General features: G+C 40.4%; 1 protein-coding gene across 2 annotated transcripts in view; it reads right to left on the bottom strand.

The window, feature by feature from the left end:
- Nucleotides 1–1,230: 1,230 nt before the first annotated feature.
- ranbp10 (RAN binding protein 10) overlaps nucleotides 1,231–6,000 on the bottom strand; it is a 40,275-nt gene continuing 35,505 nt past the window's right edge. For both annotated transcript variants that reach the window (XM_083893373.1, XM_083893374.1), the window contains exon 15: nucleotides 1,231–5,051. The gene's annotated coding sequence lies outside the window, so the exon portion shown is untranslated. The remainder of the gene's footprint in view (nucleotides 5,052–6,000) is intronic.

Raw genomic sequence — 6,000 nt, 5'->3', positions numbered from 1 at the left:
CATCAAATGTCACTAATACATTTGATGACTTTAAAGGTGCCATATGTCAGAATGTGGCCAACAACGGTTACTACATTCAAATTCAAAACACCGAGGTCTTTTAGGTTTCGTTTTCTGACGTAACTGGCAACCCGTGGTTGCTCGGCAGCTGAGACTCTACTGACTGCAATGATTGGTAGACGGCGGTAGGTGGCGCCACATGCCAAAACATGATTTCAAAACATGATTTAAAACAATGATTTAAGACATGATTTGCTGCAAAAGATTTTTTTTAATGCAAATATTTTGGCTGCACTGTTGTTGATGAGTTGGTGAGTTCAGCTTGTTATATGAACATTATTCCTCAGGATTTTATGGCCAGTTTCTTTAGATTTATTACATAATGCACCTTTAAACCTTATTTCCTTCATGATACAATGACTCAAATAAGGTTAAAAAGGTAAGAAAAAGTCAGTATTCTACTGTTTTTCTCAGAAAATAGAAACGGTTGGAGTTCCTCTGGGAGAACATGATCACAAAGACCCTCTGGAGGAAACATTAAATAAATGAAATAAAGGTAAAGTACAGATAGTAAAGAGTGTATGTGATGTCTGTGTCGCACATGAAAAAGCAGAAATAAACACAATGACACAAACCACAGCTGCTTCACACTTGTCCTTCTATTCACTCACTCACACAGCAGGAGTCGAACTGGCAACCCGTCCGGTTACAATCCCCCAAAATCACCTTCGTCTCGTCCAGCATCTGTAAAAGAAACAAGGTTAAACAAGGTTTTTTTTCACACTTTTTTTACTTAAATGTGAATCTCACGGGGAAATGACAACAATTATCGCTTCATCTGGAGGCCAGGAGCAGACGGAGAGAGGACGAGGCGACGCGTCAGCGTCTTATTCACAGTTTCAGCTCATTAGCCCCAACACACACACACACACACATCCACGCTTTGAGAAGCAGCTGCTGCAAAAACCTTCATCGCTGCTCGTGACCTTCACCTGTGACCTGCTGCAACAACACTTTTCAGTAATAATAACAACAGGAAGTCCATCATATGCTTATGGGTGTATTTTAATAAAAATAAGTCTGTCAAAATTAAACAGAATACAATATTTCTTCTTTAACTTGTTTCCAGTACATAGGTCATATTTTTTATTTTTTTTTGCAATTATCATTTTTCCTTTTTTTTTAATATTATTTTAAAGGTTTTTAAAGTCATGCTAAGTAAGAGGGTATCTCATCTCACAAATGTTTTTTCTTCTTCTAAAACTCAAAATAAAAACAAAAATCATGAAATAAACCTGACATGTGCACATCCTGTCTGTTTGTTTTGGGTCCGCCTCTGCAGAGGAAGTCCATGTGGCTTCAGAGGCTTCAATCGTCCTTTAAAAAAAAACAAATCAGCGATCGATCATGTGATCGGTGAATGCAGAGGGAGCAGAGGCTGATGGTAACGGCCTCTGAGACACCACCCAGGCACAGAAGACAGAAGACGGCTGCTGGACCTGTTCCCTACAGGTTTGCAACAGAGGTTCATGAACAGGTGTGTGTGTGTGTGTGTGTGTGTGTGTGTGTGTGTGTTCTTCTACTTGCAGCATACTGAGGACCAGTGAGGGTTTTTAACCAACAAAGTGAGGTCATTTTTACAAAGTGAGGACATTTTGGCCGGTCCTCACTTTGTTTTCATTGAAATCACTTCCTTAGGTTGTAAACATGTTATACTCCTCAATGTGGTACAAAAACCTGTTTTCCAGCCCTGGTGTTTCACACAGTTTTTTGCTCTGGGGCTCCACCTGCAGACATTTTATAGTACTGCACCAAGTAGTTCTTTATAGATGTCATTCAAGGAGTAGATATTTGTAATTGTGTTGATTAATAAAGTGGAAATGCTGGTCCTCACTTTGCCAGCACTTTTACCCGGTCCTCAATATGCAGCAAGTACAAGAATGTGTGTGTGTGTGTGTGTGTGTGTAACAGAAGTCCTTCACAGCTGTAGAAGCAGATGTCAAGTGTGTACTGCATGAAGACTCGTTAGAGTTGTTCCTATTACAGCTAAGAGTGTGATTTAAAAACAACAACAACAACGGCGGGGCATTAAAGCTGCAGTATGTAACCTTCTTTCGGTGATTGACGTAGTTGTTGTAACAACGTTACATTATTGTTTGGTGATCAGACCTGACTGAGGGAGCATTTGTGTGTATACAGTAGCAATGCAAGAGGCCCCAAAAAGAGAAATCAGAGGCCGCCCACTAGCTAGAGCTGCTAACCCCCCACAACCTGATCTCGGATTAGCGGTTGACGATGGATGTATGGAGCCAAAGATCTTGGAATCATTCGCTCCGTCTTTACTCGGTCATTGTTCTGCGCGGAATCTCACGTCACGTGGACATCGACCACAACACCGCTAGTGATCACGACTCGGCGTAGCTTCTCTCTTGCACAAAACTCAAGCACTTTCAATGACCCATGTCTATTTAGCAGAAAAACACCAATACAACGGTCATGGCTGTAGTATATACAGTATATGCCAAGGCTGTGTGTTGATTGTAGCTGACATTTGTTTGCGTTTAAAAGTTACATACTACAGCTTTAAGTTCGACCACATAAACTGCTGTTAGCCCAACACTCGACACATACATCTGCAGTAAACACACTTCTTTACCTTTTTTGACGTTTCAATTCTCCCATATATTTAAATATACACCTCACGTTGGGTGGGTCCATTAGCCACAAAAGGTCATAGGTCACATCAAAGCAGCCAAGCTAACAGTTGAGCACTGGTCAGAAAAAAAAACATTCAGTCATTGCTGTTTGGTAGAAAGTAAAGTCCTGTGTGATGAAATAAAAGCTTCTGATACAAGAGACCATAATAATCTGTTCAGATTACAGAATCAGAAACAGACAGCGGGTGATGATATAAAGAGTCAAACATTTAATATTTAAAAGAAATAATTCAACAAACTGCCAAAGAGCTCCTTGTGTTGATCACAACAAAAACAAAAGAGTTGTCGTACGACTTTGTGTGGGGGGAAACATTCTCAGAAACTGTGTTGACCCGGCTTGGCGACTTAGCTAACCAAACTAGTTAGCTAGCTACTGTACGTGGGTTATTTCAATGATTAGTTGGCTGACTCAATCACAATGTGTTCGCTAGCTAGCTAGCTACCAGGTTAGCTACTAACATACAAAAGCCAACTTGGATAACGTGAGAGTGTCAGTGTTTGAGCCGAGAGGAGTTTATTCAACTCAAACTGTCAGTTTAGTCATTTCATTAAAGGTCCAATATGCAATATGTAAACTGTTTTGACAGTACTTAGCATCGAGCCACACACACGGTGAGCTAACGGCAAATTTGCTGGATTTGTTTTTAGCTAAAATGCTTTAGGATTAATATCGGTTTAGCATTTAGCAACGATGGAGAGCACTAAAACACGCAAAAATCCAACATTAGCCCTTCTCCTCCTGGCCTCATAAGTACGTACAAAGTTCCCAGACCTTGGTTGACATCAAATTCAAGAACTTTCCAGGACCAATTCCCTCTAATTCATGGACAGAATGTGCCAAAGATTAAGCTAGGAGGGCAACTTGTAAGAGTCTTTCAAGGACCTGTAGGGAACCCTGTATGCAACACATGTGGTTTTGGACATTCATATTCAAATGTGACACCTAGTGGCATCCAGTGAAAGTATTGCACATTAGACCTTTAATCTCTGTTGTTATATGTCTTTTTGGGTGGGTTTGGTTGGACTCTGTATTGAAGCGTTGAGACGCCTCCATTTCAAATCTCATCGTGGCCACAGCAGCAAACCTGAACGATAAAAAGACGCTACAGGGCGTAAAAACATTCCGAGACAATCTCGTGACTTTGGGCTACATATAATATATAAGTCAGATTTGACCTTGTGTCAGGGCAAAAACAATGGGTTAAGTTTATGATTTATTGTGACTGTGAGTGGGGGAAAAAGAAGGGGTTTTCAAACTTAAACAAAAACTAAAGAAAGACTTGAGTACAGGAGCGCAGCATCAGGCTGTGGGTGATGCTGGATTTTATTTGTAAAGACTTGACTTCTACCCATGCACACACACACCGACTGTGCTTGTTAGTCTGCCTTTGATTTTCTTTTCACTGTGACCACGATAATAGTGTTAGGCTCAGTTCTGAGGGCACCGAGCACTGATTGGCTGAAGGTACAGCAAGAAACGAAGGCCTCAACACCTTGAATATTCCAATATAATACCTTTGGTATTATACACACTTAGAGGTGATGTCTTCTTTGGCTGCTTACCTGTTACCTCACAGTATTTTATCCTTAATAACGTCCTTGTAACTTTGATACGGGATGAAACCCAACTTTTATTTCTTGAATAATTGTGTCTCGCTTTACTTTTACACCAGTGTCAGTGTGTGCGACTGTGCTGCAGCAGCCATGACCAGCACTAACGGTGTGCTCCAGCCAATCAGAGGCGTTTTTTCATGCCCCGTCGACTCGTTAACACACCCCCTTTAAAAAAAACACAAAAACAAAAAAAGACATAAATGCACCTCCGTCTTGTACATCTTATTAAAAGATGATATCTATATATTTCAGGTTGAAGTTGACCTGCAGTCGTGAGCGTCGCCGTGGTTACCGGCTGTGATTGACAACAGTGCGAGTAAAATACTGGTTGTAGGGAATCAAACTTCACCCGTTAAAACAGAGGGAAGGAAATAAAAAAAGGTAGAAGGAGAGGGAAGGGGAAGGGGGGGGTACATTTGTTTTGTCCAGGATGAGCACAACAAACTGACAAGGAAAAAAAAAAAAGGCTAGATAAACAGAATAATAATTCAATATCTTTAAATAGTGTCACACATTTCTTTGTTTGATAATACTAAATTAAAAAGGAAGCTTTCTTCTCTCTCTCTGACTCTTCTTCGCTGGCCTCTGCTGCTCTGCTTGTGCCGCTGACTCGGTCTGACGGACAGCCAAACTCACCAATCACACGCATGCTCTTTTCCCTCCGTCGCCATGACAACTACCTGCTGGACATGCCTTCTCTCAGTGCTACTTAACATTAACCTGTGGAGAGACGGAAGTAGCAGGGTTAAAAAAACACATAGAGACATTTACAGTTTTAGTAGAGCACAGGTGATTGTTTTTGAGTCCTAAAAAGAACACATTTGCAGAATTTTTCTCAACCTTTAAGTTAGGATTTATGTGTATAAATTGAAAAAAACATGCTTAAAATGAATTGATTTGACAATTCAAAATGAAATCAGGTGTTATAGATGTGGCTGTAAATTAGCCTCCACATTATGCACAACTTTTACATATATTCCATTTTGTGATTTGGGTCACAATAGTTTACCATCTTTAAAAAGTAACTCTTTCTGGTGTGTCTTGATCGGGAATCAAATCAATGCAAAGAAAGTTACTTTATACACTTGCCCTTATAGATTTAATTTATTATTTTGAAAGAATAAGAAGAGCACAACGTCTATGTCAGAAATGTTAAAATACAAGAGCAGTTTTTGCAGGAGTTGCAGTTTAGCCGTGCTGCTTCATACCGTGTATTTAAATCGAGTAAAAATGTTATACACAAATATAAACACATGCTATGCTGACAGCGCTGCTATTTCTGCCTAATTTTGTTGTCATATTAACTTAAATACAGGTCGGCCAACATGGCAAAAGCAGTCGTTTGTCGTAATTAAAGACCTTTAAAGCCGTGTTTCCACTGAGTAGAACAGTTCAATTTGGTACAGTACAGTACGTATTTATTTGCGTTTATTAGGAACGGTACCAAAACAACCAGCCCGACAGAATGTTCCATTCTTTGGCACCCTTCCCTTGGGGGTGCCAGAGAAAAATGGTACAGCCACGACGGAAAAGCATCACAGAGGAAAAACAGAGCTGCTGGACGTCCTCCTTTGTGGTCTTCTGTGTCGCATTCAATATTCGTTGTCGTTGCACTGGAAAAACGATATGCGATCATCGGGCACAGCCCACACCCTGTCTACCAAGTAAA

This window comes from Microchirus variegatus, assembly GCF_963457635.1.
Source record: "Microchirus variegatus genome assembly, chromosome: 8".
NCBI classification, from domain to species: domain Eukaryota; kingdom Metazoa; phylum Chordata; class Actinopteri; order Pleuronectiformes; family Soleidae; genus Microchirus; species Microchirus variegatus.
Note: the sequence above shows the minus strand (reverse complement) of the source record. Positions and strands in the feature narration are given on the sequence as shown.